Source organism: Sus scrofa, chromosome 9, assembly GCF_054392235.1.
Source record: "Sus scrofa isolate SSC_HxYL_T2T_F1_AM1 chromosome 9, Sscrofa_HxYL_maternal_Yorkshire_Landrace_v2.0, whole genome shotgun sequence".
NCBI classification, from domain to species: Eukaryota; Metazoa; Chordata; class Mammalia; order Artiodactyla; family Suidae; genus Sus; species Sus scrofa.
In genome coordinates this window covers 127,430,477-127,452,646 of record NC_139391.1, presented here as the reverse complement: position 1 = coordinate 127,452,646, position 22,170 = coordinate 127,430,477, and the positions used below count along the sequence as shown (strand labels likewise).

The 22,170-nt window shown below is 44.4% G+C and overlaps 1 long non-coding RNA gene across 3 annotated transcripts in view; it reads left to right on the top strand.

The window, feature by feature from the left end:
- The window catches only part of LOC146400168 (uncharacterized), a 38,522-nt gene that overhangs the window by 3,433 nt on the left and 12,919 nt on the right, over positions 1-22,170 (top strand). Inside the window, exons 2-4 of one of the 3 annotated variants that reach the window (XR_014816392.1) lie at positions 14,968-16,344; positions 18,478-18,534; positions 20,810-21,094. This is a non-coding gene — a long non-coding RNA (uncharacterized LOC146400168). Of the gene's footprint in view, positions 1-14,967; positions 17,561-18,477; positions 18,535-20,809; positions 21,095-22,170 lie in introns of those variants that run through there. The other 2 variants (XR_014816390.1, XR_014816391.1) reach the window with 2 other exon arrangements.

The window sequence follows — 22,170 nt, the reverse complement described above, 5'->3', positions numbered from 1 at the left end:
GAGCCACAGCAACGCAGGATCCGAGCCGCGTCTGCAACCTACACCACAGCTCACGGCAACGCCGGATCGTTAACCCCCTGAGCAAGGGCAGGGACCGAACCCGCAACCTCATGGTTCCTAGTCGGATTCGTTAACCACTGCGCCACGACGGGAACTCCTATAGAATTTCTTTATCTCCAAATAGCATTCGACGAAGGGTGGGTACCAAAACCTGCTTGTCTTTTCTTCTCCTCCCCATTTCCTTTCTGAAACTATTACAGCCCCACCCTCTGTCTTGTCCTGAATTTTGTATGTTGGCTCAGAGAAACTTAGGTTGTTTTTATGGTCATCTTTGTCATACTTCATCTCCTTTAATACTCCAAATTCCCTCAATAAGTGGAACACTTCAAACTCACTAGAATGAGCATAGTACCCTCTCAAGCCACATCATGAGAAAACACCACCACATGAAACCCTGGACCTGCCCTGTTCAATACTGCAGGCCCTAGGCCAAGGTGGCGAATGCACCTGAGGAACTGAATTTTAAATTTGATTTCACTCAAATGCAACAACTGGTATTCCAGTCGTGGCTCAGATGGGTAAGAACCTGACTGGGTCAATCCCTGGCCTCGATCAGTGGGTTAAGCATCTAGCATTGCCACAAGCTGTAGGGTGGGTCACAGATGGGGCTCGGATCCCCCGTGGCTGTGGTGTAGGCCAGCAGCTGCAGCTCCAATTCGACCCCAAGCTTGGGAACCTCCATATGCCAAAGGTACAGCTGTAAAAAGAAAAAAAAAAATCTTAACAACTGGAACAGGATAAAATCCTTTTCCTGAAACCCAACTGTACTGTGTAGTATTTGTGAAGTTTGAAAATTTAGCATCTGAATTGATTCTGTAATTGTAAAATATATAGATTTTGAAGACAGTATCAATGAGAGAATGTAAAATATCTCATTAATGTTTTTAAGAATGGTTATGTGTTGAAATAATACAATTTTGGATATATTGGGTTAAATAAAATATATATATTTTTTGCTATATAAAGTTAACCTGTTTCTTTTCACCTGTGTGGCTCAAATTGCATTTCTGTTGGACCACACTGCCCTGGGGGTCATAAAGAGACGGGGGGTGTGGACATATAGATATGCACGAGCATATTGTGAGCAATTAAAAAATGTCCTTGATTAGTGAAGAGGGAGAGCAGAGGAAAGATACAGTGAAAAGGAAGTGAAAAGCATGAAACACTTAGATGGCTTTAGAGCTGAGGAGAAAATCAAAGAAAAATGTAAAAAAACAGAGCTGACTGGCCAGAAGAAAGTTCTTTCTAGAACTTAGAAGTAGCCACAAAGATAGAGAAGCTCAATTCTACTTATCCGAATGTGATAACAAAAATTAGCACCTTTTTTCTTTTTTTTTTTTTTGTCTTATTGCCTTTTCTAGGGCTGCTTCCCGAGGCATATGGAGGTTCCCAGGCTAGGGGTCTAATCGGAGCTCTAGCCGCTGGCCTACACCAGAGCCACAGCAAGGCGGGATCTGAGCCACGTCTGCAACCCACACCACAGCTCACGGCAACGCCGGATCTTTAACCCACTGAGCAAGGTCAGGGATCAAACCCGCAACCCCATGGTTCCTAGTCAGATTCATTAACCACTGAGCCACAGGAACTCCTAGCACAATATTATTTTTAAATTCAAATTGCAAACATTCAGGAATTCCCTGGTGGCCTAGAGGTTAAGGATTCAGCATTGTCACTGCTGTGGCTCAGATTCCATCCCAGGCCTGGTACCTCCAGGGCAGCCAAACAACAACAACCCCCCCCCCCCCAAAACGAACAAACAGAAACAAAAACCAAACATGCACACTTCAGTTTCAGAGAGAAGTATTCACTTGGACAGCATTATCCTTGTGTGCTCCTAGGGTGCGCTGATTCTTTTCTGTTCTGAAGTCCACTGGGAGTTGTAGGACCGTTTGTTTTCAATGTGCCCTTTTCCTGCACAAAAACCTTCAGTGGTTCCCCATGACCTTTATGGCAAAAATCCAATCCTCTGGCCTAATCTCCACAATACACTGTCAAAGACAAACAGCATGGAATGGAACGGGGAAAGAAGCCTGGCATCTCACCAGCTGTGTGTGGGCAGATTTGCAGGTGGTCCTTCCTTATCTTGTAGAATGGGGCAGTTGGATGAAATCACTGGTCCTCAAACGATGGCTGCACATTAGAAGCACCTGGGGAGCCTTTAAATATCAAGTCCCCCAGGCCTCACTCCAGATGCCTTAAATCAGGATCTCCGGAGTGAGACCCAGGCAGCGGAATTGTTTAAAGCTCTGTAGGTGATTACAATGTACAGCCAGGTTTGAAAACCAGGGGCCTAGCTGATTACTCTAGGATCATTTCAGTTCTAAAATTCTATGAGTATATGAATCTAAACAAATCTTTCTACCCTTCTATTAGCCTGAGCAGCACAGATGCCCCACTCTTCCCCACCTGGACAGGTGTAGTCAAAAGTGTATGTCTCACCTCCTGCTTCCTCAGCAGAAGACCCTCTCCCCTCTGGCTCAAATGCTGCACACCCCCCCGCCCAGGAAGGCTTCCATGCCCACGGGTGTCTACAGTGTGTTCTCTAGGGCATGCCCACTCTCTCGTAACCTGTTGTTTGTTACTTAAAGCCACAATACCACTTGTTATCTTAGTCCCTTTTATTTGTTCTATATTTTATTTACTCTCATTTATTTAACTTTGATGTGGTATATATTTCTTATTTCCAGTGACATGATGAAGTGCTGAGAGATGCTACATTACACTGTTTTTTTGCATCCTGCCTCTGCTACACACAGAACCTCAAATACTGCCGCGTGCATATCGAAGGGCACTATTTGATAAACAGATTAATGGGTTCCCCAAATCTTAGGCTAATATTTCAAACACAACTAACTAGAGGGAGCACAAGAATACTTAACAAATTATTCAGTGGCAACGTTCACCAAACTATCATGGCAAATACATTTTATCTTACCCTAGGAGTTCCCGTTGTGGTGCAGTGGAAATGAATCCAACTAGGAACCGTGAGGTATAGAGTTCGATCCCTGGCCTCCCTCAGTGGGTAAAGGATCCGGTGTTGCCATGAGCTGTGATGTAGGTTGCAGACGAGGCTCGATCTGGCATTGCTGTGGCTGTGGCGTAGGTCGGCAGCTATAGCTCCATTTGGACCCTTAGCCTGGGAATCCCCCTATGCCTCGGGTGCGGCCCTAAAAAGCAGAAACAAACAAACAAATTTTATCCTACCCTAGTTCATAATTATCCATGACCCTAAGCTCTACCATTTCCCTATAAAAGCTATTTTTACATAAAATAGGTTTTTTTTAAATAGTTTGCTTTTTCTGCCATGCTAGTTACAAATGTGTGATACTGAGACAATAGTTGTTTGCCTACTCTGTTCTAATTAAACATTACTGGTTAGTGATATATGGAAAACCCTACTGGGTATCAGCATCTCATTTAGGGGCAATTTATCTCTTTCAGCCAATCAGAAAGTCTTGCCTCATCTTCCCAGTCCCTTCTAATAGCTGTAGCCAATAGAACAAATTCTAATTCATCAGTCAAGTCCATTTTAGATCAACACAGCTGATCTATATTCCAACATGACTGTTCATTCAGTTCAAAAACCCCAGATCACTAACCCATCTTGTGCTCATTTTGACTAAGCAAATTCCGAGTAAGTATTTATGCAGACACATCCTCCAGTGTAAAAGGAAGTTTCAGATCTGTTGTCTAACCAGGAGCTGGTGTGTGAATTAGCAGATTTATGTTTATAAGGCAGTCTGAGCTCTCTTGAGGAAAAATGACTGTAACATATCCATCCCTGCACTGTTATCTCTTACAAAGTTCTCTAACTCCTTTCTTACTAAAAGACAATTCCTTTTGGCATTTCCTGAAAATACCAAAAAGATCATTGTGGGGAAAAAAAAAAGTGTTCTTTAAAAGTCATATTGGTCTAGATTTCTTTCATATGAGAATTGGCCGGGGAAGAAAAAACTAGTTTGAAAATGTTATGTGGCATTGCCCTTTAAAGATTTTGGTTCCCACTCTTTTCTCCCCTTTCCTTGTAGGCTGATGCAATGCTTAGGGAGTTTCAGAGTCCCGTGGGGGCCCCTGAGGTCAGAGTCCCCAGGAAGCTTTTCACAGCATGGGTCATTTTCTGTTTGATTTTGGATTTGTCCACAGTGTGATAGAGCGAATGTGTGTCACCATGGATGTTCTGATTAGTGTGCCTGGGTGGAATTGTTTTCAAGTGTGTCAGGGCGTGTGGGCAGGGGAGGGGGCATCTGTTTAGTCAGTTTGGCCACAACTGTGGTTTGAATAAATGCTGTCGTCCCAAAGGATGGCAGAACCTCTGATGTCTCTTCTGTTATGATCAGATTTTTGTTTTGTTTTTTTTGGGGGGGTTTGCTTGCTTATTTTTAGGCTTATAAATGATTCTTTAATTTGACTGGTTCTTGTGTTCATATGTTTCATGTGTTTCCAATTGGATAGAAGAAATGGTTTTTTTGGTTTGTGTTTTTAAAAAAACATTAGCTTGTGTGCTCGTGCTTGAGGAGGAAAAGGAGATGCCCGCTCTCAGATGGGAGAGCAAAACAGAGTGAAGGAAAGGGTTTGGCTTTGCTCTTTTTCTTTGCCTTCCATGAGATCTAACTAGACTGGAAAGGTTTGACAAACAATTAACAATCCTCCCCACTCAGCTGCTGTTTCCCAAAATAGCATCTCCTTGGCTGCCAGGGTATATGGGGGCCTTCAGGGGAGGAAGACACAAAGGTGCCCTCTTTCTGAAGCCTGCATCTCTGAGATCTTGAAGGCAGAGGGGGAAGCCCAGGGGATTAAATTAGCAGGCAGCCCAGGCTCCACCTGGAAGGGAAATAGATAATAGGCTTTAAAGACAGGAAACAGCTTGTGCTCCAAAATAATAATTTTCAAAAGCGACACATGATGGATGCTGGGAAGATTTTCTCCCCCCGCCCCAAGTTCATCATTTCGAAGCAGACTCTCCGTTTTAAGATGCGACTCGGTGAATGAGTCAGGTCTTCTGGTATTCCTGTAATTCCGCTCCACCTCGCCCCCATGTTGGGAAAGACCGTTCCAGCCAGCTTTTTTCTAAACCTGACTCCCAGTTACAGAAATTGCTCAACACCAGGTCTGGAGAGATCTGATTAGGGCTGCTGTTGCTTTTCTTTTTTTCTTTTTTCTTCCTTCTTCTTTCTCTGCTTTGTCTTTATTTCTCCTTTCCCTTTTCTGCTCACTCAGCCTGCCATTTTTACCTCTTCCTCTTGCTTTTCTCTGAAAGACTGCCTCTCACCCTCCCACATGTCAATTTGCTCTGCCAGCCCGGGCTCTCTGGGGTCCTGAAATGTCTCCTGTCATGAGTGGGGGTGTGGATGGGAAGGGAAAGCACGCGATGCACTGAACAAAGGGAACAGACGAGCAACCTGCCTTTGAGAAGGTCAGGAGCCTGAAGGTAAAGGAGGAAGGCAGAGAAACAGAAGGACAAAAGATGCCCCCAAAAGGTTGAAAGATCACACATATCAAATTGAATTCTAGGTTTTGCTGTTTTTGAATTTCCTTGAAAATACACCCAAAGGTAATTAAAGCAGCCATCAGAAACAGAAACCTTTCTGTGAATTAACTCACAATCAATGTCAGCTGCTAGAAACTACAGGGCTTGGTTCCACTCTCACGGGCATGTTCTGGTTCATGGTCTGATCATACAACTGTGTCCCTCTAGACTGGGACTTCCCTGCGTACATCCTCCGTGCCTAGCACAGCACTTGGTCTGAAGGAGGCCATGGGATGCTGGCAGTGTTGGAGTGAGCGGATGGATGGATGGATGGATGAATACATAGTAGAGGAAGACTCTTGGGATTCTCATAACTCTTTTTCTCCTGAGAGTCTGGAGGAGGAATAACAATTGGCAAACTTTCTTCTAACCGATAAGCAAAATAGAGAAGTAATATGATTAACTCTGATGCTCCAACAAGGGTTGTTCCTCATGTATCCTCTCCAGCACCTAGTGGTGTACATGACAAGCGCAGGGTGACCCTCAGCACACATTTGTTCAATTAATGATTTCGAGAAAAGAAAAACAGGTATCATTCCTTGAGGAAAGGGCTTCCAGGAAAGGGAATGGCAGAACAGTACGTGGCTCCACAAATGTAAAGTGATTTTTAAAAAAATTTTTAGCGATTAAAGTATAGTTGATTTACAGTATTGTGCCTATTTCTGCTGTACAGCAAAGTGACTCAGTCATGTGCGTGTGTCTAATGTTATATGCAAACACACACTCTTTTTTTTTTTTTGCTTTTGAGGGATGTACCTGCGGCATATGGAAGTTATCAGGCTAGGGGTCCAATCGGAGCTACAGCCGCAGGCCTACACCACAGCCACAGCAACACAGGATCTGAGCCATGTCTGCGACCTACACCACAGCTCACGGCAACTCCAGATCCTTAACCCACTGAGCGTGGCCAGGGATCGAACCCAGATCCTCATGGATTCTAGTCGGGTTTGTTAACCGCTGAGCCATGAAGGGAACTCCACACATTCTATTTTATATTCTTTTCCGTCATGGTCTATTCCAGGAGATTGGATATAGTTCCCTGTGCTCTACAGAAGGCCCTCGTTTATCCTAAATGTAAAGTGTTTTATGACAGTACCTTTCCCAAACCTTGAGGAACATCTTAAGCACGAGAAAAATATCTCATGAAGAGAAAGGATATTTTGGCCACCAGGAAAGGGCTTTTAGAGTAAAGAGAGGAATGGAGTATGTGGTGTAGTATTTCCTAAGGACCCTCTCCCAAAGGCATCTGTGGCTGACTTAAATGTTAGACGTTAGAGATGCTCAGATTCTTTTTACTTTGGCAAGGACTCTGCATGATAGAGTGATGTTAATTAGAGAGCAAGGTTGGTGCCAGAATAACAGGCAAAATAGAATCCCCGCAGCCCAGCGAGCAGGGCTTCTGCCCTGACCCAAATTGGGGTTGGGGGAAGGCTGTGCGAATCCATGAAGGACCAGGATGATGCTAAACAAATTCGTGATTATGCAGATATGTAACCAATATTTGGTGTAACAACAAGAGAGTTCAATCTGGGATTTGTCACTCAGCTAGCTTTAAGCCATTCATTTTCCAACTCCTCCCCCGCTCCCCAAGCCCCGCAAAAAATAAGAAGCATAGGAGAACTGAGATTTACAAAAACCAGGAGCTTTACCAAGCTCTGAACACAGAATATGCCTGGGAGGTATTAGAAAGGCCAGTTAATTGGTTGGCTCCTGGATGTGTTAATCCTGAGCAAAGCTGTGTTACTACCTCATTAGCACATTAATTCTACTGACTATTCTCTGCAGTCCTGCATCACTTAATATCCTGGGCATTTCTGGACATGGTTTTACAAAATCAAGTTGTGTTGACTAGAATTGCAAACTAAGACTCTTGGCTGGAAAAAACCTCGTTTAGGAACTTTTTCTGTTGTTGTCTTTTTAGGGCCACACCCACGGCATATGGAGGTGCCCAGGCTAGGGGTCAAATCGGAGCTATAGCCTATGCCACAGCCACAGCAACACTGGATCTGAGCCGCACCTGCAACCTACACTGCAGCTCAGGGCAAGCTGGATCCTTAACCCACTGACAGAGGCCAGGGATCAAACCTCTGTCCTCATGGATATTAGATTGGTTTCTGCTGAGGCACGACAGGACCAGAAACATTTTTAGATTAAGAAAATATAGGAGTTCCCGTCGTGGCGCAGTGGTTAACGAATCCGACTAGGAACCATGAGGTTGAGGGTTCGGTCCCTGCCCTTGCTCAGTGGGTTAACGATCCAGCATTGCTGTGAGCTCTGGTGTAGGTTACAGACGCAGCTCGGATTCTGCGTTGCTGTGGCTCAGGCGTAGGCCGGCAGCTACAGCTCCCATTAGACCCCTAGCCTGGGAACCTCCATATGCCACTGGAGCGGCCCAAGAAATGGCAAAAAGACAAAAAAAAGAAAGAAGGAAAATAGAAGGATGTGAGTCTGTGCCTGAAGTACTGAGCCTGGTTCTTCTCTGCTCAAAAAAACCTGTAGTTGTTCTGAGTATCGTCATGGATCCTGTCCTGTCCTTTAAGCACACAGCGAGAGATGAGCGGCTTTGCAACCCCACCAGCTGTGCTGGAAGTGGTCTCTGGGACACCCCCCCCCTTCCCAGCCCCCTCTCCATACACACACATCACCATTCCCCCAAGAAGAAGAGTGGGCAGTTTCTTAATATGATGCTTACTCCAAATTCTACTCCACTCCTTCAGTTGGAGTTCATTGCTGCATGGGTTTTTCACAAAAATTATTTTTTTTGCATATGTTTTCTAGAATTTTCCACGTACATGGCTTTCTTTCCACTAGATTATAAAATGGTCCAAGGTAGGGACCTTTTTCAACCTCTGTCTCACCAGTAGAAACCAGTGTACCATCTTATATCTAATAGCTACCCCGTGAACATTCATTGCTTTGAATTTTTGAGAGACAGCTGGGGATAGTGAAGAGAATACTAGTGAGGAATCAGATTCTCACAGGGTTCTGCCACTAGCCAGTCAGGTGACCCTGAGCAAGCTGTGGGGCTTCACAGTCCACGGGATCCTAATCCGTGAAATGATGAGGTTCATTTAAGGTCCCCTCCAGCTCCAAAATACATTCCAAGGGGAATGAAAAAGACGTCGAATAGCCCAATTTTATTTAGTGCAGCAAAGGACTATTTGAAGGAAAAAGCAGCTGAGATGTTTCTTAAATGTTTCCAGGGTTTATTGAAATCCCTGCAGTTCATATTCTAACCCATAAAATATAAGAAGACAGAAAGAGCTATCCCAATATTCTAGTCAACTCTTTTTAAAAAATTACTTGATGTCATTCATCTAATGAAGATTCACTGTCTACTGTGTGCTGGGCCCCATCCTGGGCCCCGGGAACACCTGGCTGAGTAGGACCCCATCCAGTGGTGCCTTCCCGCAGCTCACCTCCTCATGGGGAAGACAGACAGGGGAGAATACAATAGAAATCCATCATGATCAGGCCTGCAACAGGACTATGTGCAAGGACAAAGGCAAGGTTATATAGGGCGAAAGTAATTCTTCTGTGACGCAGGGCAGGGGGGTGAGGGGGGCGCTGGGGACCGAGGCTCATGATGTCAGAGAATGGCTTGAGCTTCTTTTCCTTCTCCTAGTTGCAGAAATGGATAATGGAACTATGGGAGTAAGTAGGGGAGCCTCAGCCACCCTCCAACCCTTAATGGAGCAGCATCTGCCCCCAGAAGGCACCGCGTGGGTCTGTGTTGTACACAGAAGTATCTCTAGCACCCAGGACAGTAGCCGGCAAGTGGTAGTGTTCAGAAAATAGTTTTGGAACGAATAAAAAGAATGCATTAAAACCCATCCTCGGAGTTCCCGTCGTGGCGCAGTGGTTAACGAATCTGACTAAGAACCATGAGGTTGCAGGTTCGATCCCTGCCCTTGCTCAGTGGGTTAACAACCTGGCGTTGCCGTGAGCTGTGGTGTAGGTCGCAGACACGGCTCGGATCCCGCGTTGCTGTGGCTCTGGCGTAGGCTGGCAGCTACAGCTCCGATTCGACCCCTAGCCTGGGAACCTCCATATGCCGCGGGTGCGGCCCAAGAAATGGCAAAAAGACAAAAAAAACCAAAAAAACAAAAAAACAAACCATCCTCTGTCACCTTATCCCTAACTACCTTTTCCACCAGCTCAGAATAGTACACGGTGGCATCAAGGAAGGAGATCTCAACAAAGTATATTCAGTGATGTTAATTCATATCTTAGTGCAGAAAGGACAAGTGAAAATTGACCAAGAAATAGACTGGACAGTTGGGACTTACCCCTTGACCTCCCCAGCAGTAGAATGACCAGAATGGCAGTGACACATGTCTTTCTGCAGTGTTGAAGCATAATGGGAAAGTGATAGGGAGACAGCTAGCAGACCTTTTGTTCTTAAGTACTCAGACTGTGAGTTCCCACTGTGGCTCAGTGGTAACAAACCTGACTAGTATTCATGAGGATACAGGTTCGATCCCTGGCCTCAATCAGTGGCTTAAAGATCTGGTGTTGCCATGAGCTGTGGTGTAGGTCACAGATGAGGCTTGGATCTGGTGTTGCCGTGGCTGGAGGCTGGCAGCTGCAGAGCTCTGATTTGACCACTAGCCTGGGAACTTTCGTATACCTCATATTCAGCCCTAAAAAGCAAAAAAAAAAAAAAAAAAAAAAAAAAAAGGAACTGTGCTGTGAAGATGAAAGGTCTGAAGTAGAGAAATCTAGAAACTTGGGGAGGTTTCTGAAAGTTGAGAGAGGTTTGTTAAAAGGCAAGAAATCTTCAGAAGAGGGCCACAGGAACAGGAGGAAAGGGAGCCAACCAAAGTTGAGTTCCCGTCGTATTTATTTATTTATTTTTAATAGTTATTTCCCCAGTACAATTTTTTTTCTACTGTACAGCATGGTGACCCAGTTACATATACATGTAAATATTCTATTTTTGCACATTATCGTGTTCTATCGTAAGTGATTAGACATATCAGGATCTTATTGCTAATCGAGTTCCCATCATATTTAATCCCCTCAACAACTTTTGGGAAGATGTGGAGCTTATAGGTAAGGAAACTGGGATTTGGAGATGGTTTTCAGTTTTGCATTTATTTTTATTTTTTTAATTTTTGGCCACACCCCAGGCATGCAGAAGTTCCCTAGCCAGGGATCGAACCCAAGCCACAGCTGCGGGAATGCCAGATTCCTAAACCACTGCACCACCAGGGGACTTCCTGGAGATGGTTTTTTAAACCATCTTAAGACATGCTACCACATGAATAAACCTTGAGGACATTATGCTAAGTGAAATAAGCCAGCCACAAAGACTTGCACTGTAGGATTCTATTTATATGAGGTACCTGAAGTGGTCAGACTCATAGATGAAAATAGAATGGTGGTGGCAGGAGCTGGGAAGAGGGGGGAATACTGTTTAATGGGTACAGACTTTGAGTTTTACAAGTCGAAAGAGTTTCGGAGATTGGCTGTAAATAGTGTGAATGTACTTAACAGTATGAAACTGTACACTTAAAATGATTAAGATTGTGAATTTTATGTTATGTGTATTTTACCACACATTAAAAAAAAATAGTTTAAGATCGCATAGCTTTAAATGGAGGAGGTGGAATTCAAACTGTTGTCTGGCTGGCAGTGAAATCTCTGCTCTTTTCTAAAAACACCAGCACCACTCTTATGAAGTGGAAGCTGCAGTAAAGAGGGGAATCAGTGGTGGAGAAAGGTCTCAGGAGAGTCAGTAAACGATGGGGTCAGAACTTAAGGGGGGGCAGTATACATAGGATGGCTCAACAACAGGGTCCTACTGTAGCCCAGGGAACTCTACTCAATGTCCTGTGATAATCTATAATGGAAAAAAATGTGAAAAAGCATATGTGTGTGTCGGGGGGTGTACAACTGAATCATTTTGCTGTGTAGCAGATGTTAACACAACACTGTCAATCAACTATACTTCAATAAAATTTTCTTAAAAAAGATGGAGTTCCCGTCATGGCACAGTGGAAATGAATCCGACCAGGAACCATGAGGTTGTGGGTTCAATCCCTGGCCTTGCTCAGTGGGTTAAGGTTAAGGATCCGGCGTTGCCGTGAGCTGTGGTGTAGGTTTCAGACAAGGCTCGGATCCCACGTTGCTGTGGCTGTGGTGTAGACCAGTGGCTACAGCTCTGATTTGACCCCTAGCCTGGGAACCTCCATATGCCGTGGATGCAGCCCTAAAAAGCTAAATAGATTATAGATAGATAGATAGATAGATAGATAGATAGATAGATAGCCAGCTAGCTGGAGGTGGGGGCCTGCTCAGAACAAAAGTCCCGAGACTGGGGAAGGAGGGAAATGGGGGATGGTGTGCAGGTCCGTCTGTGGCTGGGGAGCTAAGATTCTTCTGAGAAATCCCACTTTCTTTGCGAAGTTGGAGGCAAATGGGATGGGATCAGGCAGAGCGCTTGAGGCAGTGAGGAGAGTTTGAAATAGCCATCGTGGACAAAACTGACCAGGCTTACATCTTTAAATACAGGCCAAGCAGAGTTGAGATTCTGGCTATAATGTCTAACCACACCGTGTGGAATTGCCCCTAAGGAACTATGCAGTTAACTGAAGTTCATTCATTAGATTGACTGGTACAGTCACAAGGGAAATCATTAGTCATGCCCCTTAGGTCACCAAGAGCCCCCAGAAAATGGGCGATTTACCTGTAGACTCAAGGTACGGCTGTGATGACTAGAAAAAGAGCTGCTGCAAGGGAACCAGCTTGAGGACCCAAGAATCTGAATGGCTGAAGTGAAATCAGTCTTAAGGGTAGCCCTCCTGCTGTGCAGAAAGAGGGTTAACATTCAGATCATCTTCAGCTGCTCACCAGCAAGTGATGAGGGTTTTCAGTCACGTAAGTAGATGGCGCTTACCTTAAGTGGGGGCATCTTTCATTTGTAAAAAACAGCAGCAAGATCCAGGCCCCAGATACCTTGCCCTTTTTCTTCTATGGGGTTTTAAAACAGTGGAATACTCCCAATATTCCCCAAACAGATTGTTTTAATGTATAACATGAAATTACCAAATTCTAATTAAGATTGGATTTTCAGATGATTCCATTGTTAATGGGTCCCCTTGGGTTTCTTAATTTACAATCTACTGATTGCAAACAAAATGGGATTTTTCTAATAAGTTTTGAGATAGCTATGATAACAGGCACAGATGACTTTAACAAACTACAATGATTAGTCGATTCTATTATTTGGCCAATCTCTATATAAAACTATTTTCATGTGAGCCAGATAATTACAAGCACTGTAAAACAAATGAGTTGCTGCATTGTCCCTCAGTTTTTTTCTTTGTTGGCTGCACTTGCAGCATATGGTAGTCCTGGGCCAGAGATGGAATCTGAGCCCCATCTGCACAGCATCTGCAACCTACGTCACAACTGCGGCAATGCTGGATCCTTAACCCACTGTATGGGACCAGGGATAGAACTAGCAGTGCCACAGAGACAAGCCAGATCATTAGCCCATTACATCACAGCGGAAAGTCCACGTCGTCCCATTTTTTAAAAAAATATTTTACTTTGAAATAATTATAGATTCACAGGAAAGTGCAAAGATAGTACAGAGAAGTCCCAGGTACCCTTTACTAAGTCTCTTCATGGTTACAGCTTATGTAATTATGATGCAATATCAAAACCAAAAAATGGATACTGATACACTCTGCATGTATAATTCTGTATCATTTTATCATGTGTAGATTTGTGTGACCACCACTGCCTTCAAGATGCATGGCTATTATCTTTCACATGCCGCCCCTTTGTAGTCACACCTGACCTCTTTCCCCCAACCAACCCTAAGCCTGGCAACCACTAATCTGTTTTCCATCTCTATAATTTTGTCATTTTGAGAATGTTACAGACATGGAATTATATAGTATGTGACCTTTTGAGAGTGGCTTTTTTCATCCAATGTAATGCCCTGAGGTTCATCCAAATTGTTGCATACGTAAATAGTTCATTCTCTTTTATTGCTGAGTAGTTTTCCATAGTGTGGATGTACCATTATTTAACCATTCATCCATGGAGGGATGTTTTGGTTGTTTCCAGTTTCTGGCTGTTACGCATAAAGCTGCTATGAGCAATGTGTACCCATTTTTATGTGGACATAGGTTTTCATTTCTCTGGAGTATGTTGTCAGGAGGGTATTTGCTAGATAAGTATGTATTTAGGTGTTGTTTTTTTTTTAGAAGTGGCTAAACTATCTTCCAGGATGCTTTTTACCATTCTGCGTTCCTACAAACAATGGATGAGTGATCCAGTTTCTCCACATCCTTGTCAACATTTGGTGTTGTCACTACTTTTTATTTTAGCTGTTTTTATAAGTGTGTAGTGATATCTAGCTGTTTTATTAATTTGCATTTCACTAATGACTAGTGACATTAGGTTATAGAGATATCAAGCCTGTAATGGGTTTTAGAGTTTCTTTGGCAAATCACTTTATGCTCTCCAAGCCTCAATTTCCTCATCTGTAAAGTGAGAGAATATATAGCCCCTAAATGACCTCCCAGTTCAAAAATCCTAGGTACCACTGGGTCTACCTTAAGAGACTGTGTTTGCGAAGTCAGAAGCTTTTAATTTTCCTTTTGTGCATCAGCTGTTTCCATCTGCCAAGAGTTGTCTAGAATGAATCTTATCCATGGGTTTCACTGACATTTCCATGAAATGTATGACAACTCCCTATGTGCTTCATTTGGCCCTATTCAGCATTTAAGTCACATTATCAAAGGCTAAGCCAAAAGATTCAGATGTTCACAAGTTTGTAAGGGACTTTGTTAATTATCTGATTCTATGTAAAGTTGTTTTTATTCCTTTGTTCTCAAGGTTCACTATAGAATATACTTTTGTATAGATGATACTTTATAATTTTCATCAAGCACTGATTGAGTGCCTACTGTGTGCAGATAGGGTGGTGTACTGGCAAGAGCCCAGCTGTAGATGGAGAAGGACTTGGGTTTGAATGATGCCACTGCCGCTTGTGAACTGGGACTCGTCAAGAAACGTAACTTCTCTGAACTTCAGAGACATGGACCTGCTCTTGATATTATGAGGAAAAGAGGTCATCGTATACAGTGCCCACTTCATATTAACACGCCACGAATGGTAGCCATGATGACATGGAAGATAGATGGTAGTCCCTGGGGAAACCTAGAGGCAGGGACGCAGCACGTGGCATGACCCGCACAGGGTGCTTTCACTCACACACACACACACACACACACACACATACACACATCTCAGTTAACACATTAACACTGGGAGATGGGTACTTACACACCTGTGTTTATAAAACTGAGGCTGAGAAGCTAAAAAACTTAATATCTCCCTGATACTGCTTTTCCAACCAGGGCCCGGTGAAATGGCTCCCGGGGAAGAAGGGCTGCCGCCGTCACCAAGGTGGCGACAGGGAATGGACTATCAACATTTGCAAGCGCATCCATGGAGCGGGTTTGAAGAAGTGCGCCCCTTGGGCAATCAAGGAAATCCGGATATTTGCCATGAAGGTGATGGAAACTCCAGAGTGCACGTTGACATGGGGCCCAATGAAACCTTCTGGGCCAAAGGAGCAAGAGATGCCCCAGACCGGATTCTTGTGCTGTGGTTGTCCAGAAAACATAATGAAGATGATGATTTACCAAACAAGTTCTACACATTGGTTAGCTATGTACCTGTCATCACTTTCAAAAATCTGCAGTTAATGTGGATGAGGACAGCTGACTGTTAAATAAAGTTACAGAACTGCCTTCACCCCCCCCCCAAAAAAAAAATCGCTCTGGTGCCAAGCAAAGGAGATAGAATTCAAACTATCCTTACAGAGTCTAGCCAGAGGGATAAGCTGTGGGGAAACAGCTGTGCAGCATAGAGGAGCCAGTGTCCACTGCGGGCCAGAGCCACAGGGCACTGAGGAGTTGAGAGAGGGAGTTAATTTTGGGGATTGGCCAGTTGGAGAAGGCAAAAGGAAGCGAGAAGATTAGAACTTACTCTGTCTTCCTGGACATCTCTGAGTTCCTAGATGTCACCATCACAACGGCCGGTTGGCCCTGGAAGCCCAGCCCAGCTTCTGCGGGGAGGGAGATGGCGCTGGGCCCTTCATGTCGTCGCCTCTCTCCCTCCTCCCCTTCATTAATGCAGTATTTATATGCAGGCTCTCCTGTTTCCATCAGGCTCTAACATTTTATCGACATGAGTTTCAGCATTATCTCAAAACATCACTGTCAGAGATGTATTTCTTCCATCAACATGAAGCCCAGGGTCTACTTTATAGAAATACATTCCAGATTACCTTCCCTAGACTCATTCTCTGTCACGTGAGCTTGACTTGCTTATAAGCACATTTCTGCCCTTGCTGATTTTCAAAACATCATTGGACTGTTGCTATATAGTCTGCCTCATAGCAAGTACTACAGCAACTCATTTAGTCAATACGTGCATGTATTGAATACCTACTGTGTGCCAGGTACAAGAATCTCGGGCCTCATGGAACAAACATTCTATGAACGGCCAATTAAATAATGAAAGACATGAGACTTTAACTTGAATATCACTATCGTGGCAAATATTAGTAAGAAATTGGAGTAAATAAACTCTAGCTTTAATGAAAGTACAGTGTATACAGTTCAACACAGAGCAATGACTAATGCATCATGGCAGAGGACAATCCTTGAAAATATCATCCTTGGGCCTATAAACACGTCATTGTGTAGACTAATCTCAGGTCTATGAGGGTGAGCAAGTTTACAGTTCTTTGAAATTTGATCTCAGTTTCAGTTGCAAAGGCCTAAATTGGGTTAGAGCAGCTTGCCTTTCGTAGTCCTCAACCTTCCTTGATCCTCAGGGATCAATGACTAATTCAGTTTTTTAAAAGTAGGGTGGCAGGCATCCCAAGAACTCAGCCTCTGGGGGTTACATCTGGTTTGGCAACTTCCTGTGGTGTGCAATGCCCAGCCCCATGTATCTGTAGCCGTTATGTGAGTAATAATGCAGAGTATATGCTCTGGATCTTTTAAGGTACATCAAGGGGCTGTATTTCAGCAGCCGATAGGACTCCAAGAGTTTTACCTTTTACTACTCCAGCCTTTCAGATTTTCCCGGAATCGTCACCTCTTAGAGTCTGTGCCTTCTCTGTGTGTTCCCAGAATTCTCTATTTAGGCTACTGTCATGTTGGTTTAAAAAAAAAAAAAATAGAGAGCTTTGAGTCAGTTCAGCTCACCAATTCACCTTAGAATCCACACTGATACTTCCAAAAGGGAAAAAAGCAAAGACTGCTTTAGCTTGGGGGTGAATGTCTCAATTCTCCCTTGGTTTCACTGCCTTTTCCATTCAGGTGGCTTCCCATTTCGTTCTGGAGCTTCCTGGTCCCGGAATTTATTTTCCATTAAAGAAGCTCTTTTCTCAGAAGCTGTTTTTTTCCTGCTCTCCGGCCCCTGTTTTGCTCCTTCAGAGGTCTGGCTGCTGCTACTGCCTCAGCCCCAGCCCCAGCTTGCCAGGGCTCCAGGCCAAGCCAGCCTTCCAGCTGCTACTCAGCCGCTCGGTTCCAACTGTCTAGCCCCAACCGACTCAGAACCTTCTGGTCCCAAACATTCTCTCACACCCAGCCCCCACCAAGGAACAAATGCAGAAGCTCCAGCCGGGTCCAGCTAACACTGAATGGGAGGAAGGGGGCGAGGAGAATGCAGGCGTGATCAATTTTCCTTAGAATGAGTAGTTTCCTACACCTCATAGGTCATGGGTAAGAACTGATGGTGTTTGTATTTCAAAAACTTTCATTAACTAAATACCCAAGTGACCATAGAAAGGAATATTGAGATTCTATAACAGTTCTACTGGCCTTAAGAATAAAAAGATATACATTAAGGGTCACCTATCTGGGCACCTAAGAGACTGAGGACTCCTCCTTCTCAGCACCTCTTCTCTAAGCCTTCTAGAAAACAGTGCCTCATGTAAGAACCTCTCACATCTATTCCTGTCCCTAATATGGTTGGGTGGGGGGGAGAGTGGTTTGAATGTTTGGGATCCCTAATCTCACAGATGGCAATAACAAGATAAAGTATTAAATAAAGGATGTTAATGCTGAGGAAACCTCTGAAGATTTCAGATGACTCCTTGGAGTGTCCATCCTGGGCCTCTCGAACGTCATCTGATCCCGAGTGGGCTATTTCCCCTCGATGACTTCACCTGTAAGATGACACTGTTCCTTTGCACCAGTACATGAGGCCTCGCTAATTAAAATACTGTACTGGTTCATTCAAGAAGTATTTTCTGAGTTCCTACTACATACAAGGCATCACAGACTGTCTAATATGACATAAAAAGATAAAAATAGATCACCATAAATAAACTCCATGATAGGATTATGTAAAACCTTTCAGATAATTTTAGCTGTTTGGATACACAAACAGGGCTTTTAATTCTACTGTTTTGAATGACTTGACCCATATTTTTCTACCTTCACCCCCTCCATTCGTCTTAGTCTACAGCCAGTTTCCCTCTGTTGTCTATTGGTAGGGACAGAGCTGCTATGTAAGGTTGTGCTCTGTACAGGGACACCCCACAAGGGGCCACATAGGGTAGAAATCCACTCTGTGTTCTGCTGGCTAAGCCATGTGACCTGGCCTCAGTCAGTGTCCATCCAGAGAAAGGGAGCAATTTTCTAATTTACGCAAATGTCCTGTATAGGTTAGTTGTGGCTCTCCTCAGTCAGTTCCTGAGCCGGAAGTCGAATAAGTGGGCAGAGTTTAGTGTTGTAATCAAACAAGATTTATAAGAAAGATACATTTAATGGCACGTATGATGTTTATCTAGCTACATGGTAAGTCACTCATATAAGTGGCTGTATTTTGCGTTCTTTTTCACTCAGCCAAGCCAGTGATGGGGAAAGAAGAGGGAAGAAGGAAGAGGCCACAGTGCAACCTTGGTGAGTTCCCCTGGAGCCAGTTTGGGTTTCTTCCTCAGCAAGGGGCTCCTGATGGTCTACGTGCTTCCAGCTATCTTATGTCCAGGGGTCTGAAGTCTTATTTAACCTACTAAAAGGCACCAGTCTCCCTCCTCTGGCAGAACGTGACCTTCTTAGGTGAATCAAAGGCAGCAATCATCAGAAGCCTCAGGCTCTAGAGGAGAAGCTCTTAGGCAAGTAGATCAATGAGCAGCTGCTTTCACCATCAGGGATGAAAGTTGGAGGCCAGGAACATCTTTCTTTGTCCTGCAGGGAGTGGGAGATGAGTCTTATAAGTGGAAGAAAACCGAGTGGTGTGATTTAAAGAAAGGATTCCGGTCCCCCAGTTTCCCCCAGAACCATCCACGATTCTGCCAGATTCATTTGACTTAACTCTTCTCACAGAGCGTTAAGGTGGACTGACTGACTGGTCAGTCTCACCATAGGGAGAATTTGTTTCATTAGTTTGATTGACTAAGTGCTTAGCTGGTGCAAAAGGGGCTTTTTGCTGGGTGGAGGGGAGCCTGCAGAGGTTTGGTAAGGGTGTGCTATGGGCTGAATTGTGTGCACCCAAAATGTGTGATTAAGTCCTAGCCCCACGTACCTAAGGATGTGACCTTATTTGGAAACAGAGTAGTTGCAGATGTAGTTAAAGATGAGGTCCTACTGGAGTAGCATGGACCCCAAACCAGTATAAGTGGTGTCCTTCTAAGAAGGGAAATTGGGACACAGAGACACCCAGGGAGAACAGCAGGTGAAGCCTGGATACAGCCCCAGGCTAAGGAACTACCAGAAGCTGGGAGAGAACCCTGGAACAGACGTTTCCCTAGTGTCTTCAGAGGAAGCACAGCTCTGCCATCATCTTGATTTTGGACTTGTGGTCTCCAGAACAGTGAGATGAAAATTTTTTGTTGTTCTAGAAGCCTCCCAGTTTGCAGTACATTGTCACAGCAGCCCTAGACAGACACTGATACAAGGTGGAATGGGGACAGGATGGGGGACATGGCAGTTGTGACAGGTTCTCTCTTTCCCCAAATGGCCACAACAATACCTCCCACCCACATGTTCTTCTTACAACGTGACTTTGACAAACTTGCTATTGAGTGTTAGGATCCCTGTACCCTCCCCTGAAACGTGAGCAGGACTTCGTGACTTCTTTGACTAATTAGAGTATGGTGAAGGTGACGTTATGTGACTTCCAAGCATAGGACAGAGAAATGCTGCATGCTTCTGCCTTGATCTCCTGGGATACGTGCTCTGAGGGAAGGTAGCTGCCTGGTAAGCAGTCTTCTGCCCTGAGGCCACCATGCCGTGAGGAAGCCCATTCTAACGCACACTGAGAGACCACATGGAGATCCCCTAAGTCTACACAGAGAGAGAGAGAGAGAGATGCTTGACCCCACCTCCCATTGTTCCAGTCCTGCACTGTTTCAGTTCCAGCCGCTCTTTGGCTATAACCCCAAACCAGAACTAGGTTAGGTTAGCCAAGACCTACCCAAATCCCCAACCCATGGAAACTATGAAAGATAATAAATTGATTGTTGTTATTTTAAGCCACTAGGATTTGGGATTTGTTACACAGCTTTCAGAGTGTGAGGCAACCAGAAGACAGAAGGACTTTGGAGAAAGGGGACCCAGAACGAAAGGGAGGTACAGAGATGTTACAGCAAGATGACAGGTTAAAAGGTGACCAACCTCCAAAGAAAGCGAGGCAGTGAAGGCATTTCAGGAAGGGCAGTGGGGACTCTTCCTCTGAGAAGGGTGGTAAATCAGGCATGGGCTGGGAGAGCACCCCACTTCTCTCTGATGCTGCTGCCCACTGCTTGAGGCTTTGGGCAAATGCTTGCTCCCTGAAGAACATTCTGTGAACTAACAGTGTGTGAAAGAACAGCTAACCCTGGAAAGGGGGGGCTAAAGAGCAAGAATGTGTCCCCTGTGCACCAATTTGGGGGCCACCAGGCACCACTCTGTGATCACTTGTCACATAGACGCTGTTGTTGGAAGCAGTGCTGACCAGCTGAGACGAATACCTGACCCACTCGGCCACGGTGTTTCTCACAGTAAATGAATGCACTGGCGCTCCAGTTTATGCACCCATGGGGACAAGCAACCTGCATATGTTAGGACAAAAACCCCAGGCATGGGTGATCAAAATAAGGCGTGACCACTTAGAGCGCCCCTGCCAGAAAATGATCAACAGGCCTCCTAAGTGGACAACTATTTCTGTGGCCATAACTGTGAAACAACCTTCTCTCAGGCCAAAAGTAGAGAGAAGAGGAAACACTAAGTCAGTGGCTCCTCAGAAAGGAGGGAACAGCCCGGAAGAACTTGAAAATAGTGGGGAGGCAGAGAAGGCCAGCCCTCTGACAGGACAGCGCACAGCAGACAAGCCCCCAGGAAAACCTTACTGGACTTTCACCCTGCTCTTCAAATTCTTTCCTTCCCTCCTTGTGAACACTGCTATTTAAATATACTACATCTTGCTCTGTATGTGCTTCAAAAGAAAGGGGATAATAAATAGAGTAAAAAAAAGAGACGACAATGAAGAAGAGAGTTGAACTGATTTCTCTCACCTGACATTCTTAACCCAAATATTAAGACAATCCAAAGCCAAAATAATGATTGTGATGATAGCATGGTTCTTGGTTTTTATTGTTTAGATTGTTATCAAATACTTCATAGATTCCAATGACTGAGCCCCTGTAATCAACAAACATGAGTCAATGGAACAGTAAGTCTAAACATCTTAGGAAATAATGTAATCTTGAGCCACTCGTAACATGAAGGTTGCAAAATTTTAGGTATTATTGAAAAATCTTCCCTTTATTATTATATTCGTATAATTCTCTTTTTATTATAAAATCCCCAAGGAAAAAACAAAAATCCTGCAAAAACTCCTCTCCATCATGTGTACTTTTTTTTTTTTTTTTTAATTGTCTTTTAGGGCTTCCCCCGCGACACATGGAGGTTTACAGGCTAGGGATCCAGTCGGAGCTGTAGCCACCAGCCTACACCACAGCAACACCAGATCCAAGCCGTGTCTGCGACCTACACCACAGCTCCCAGCAACACCGGGTACTTAACCCACTGAGCGAGGCCAGGGATCAAACCCACAACCTCATAGTTCCTAGTTGGATTTGTTTCTGCTGCGCCACGACAGGAACTCCCCGTGTGGACATTTTTATTATGTGTTAAGTGTAGGCCCTGGGAACCCAAAAAGGTTTTGACTATTCACAACTTTGATGAGAGGATCAGGTAGATGGAGAGACATTTTCAGCGATACCTCACCTGAGTCACTGTCCATCCAAAAATATATTGTCTCGATTCTTCTAACCCTAAGAAACCATTCCCAAAATAAAGCTGCTGTCTTTACAGTGCAGCACTGCCTCAAAGACGGTATGGAAATTGCATGGCAGCCCTAAAAGCAAAATAAATCAACTGTGCTCTCTGGCAACTCAGCTGGTACTGGGTAAGAGATGTACAATGGGGGCTTCATCCATGGAAGGAGGTGGGGACATGGAGCAAGGAATAGCCCTGGCATGCTGAGTGTGCCTGTACCCATGGCTATGATGATTAAGGCCAGAGGGTAAAGGTCAGAGACCAGGGAGAGCAAAGTTC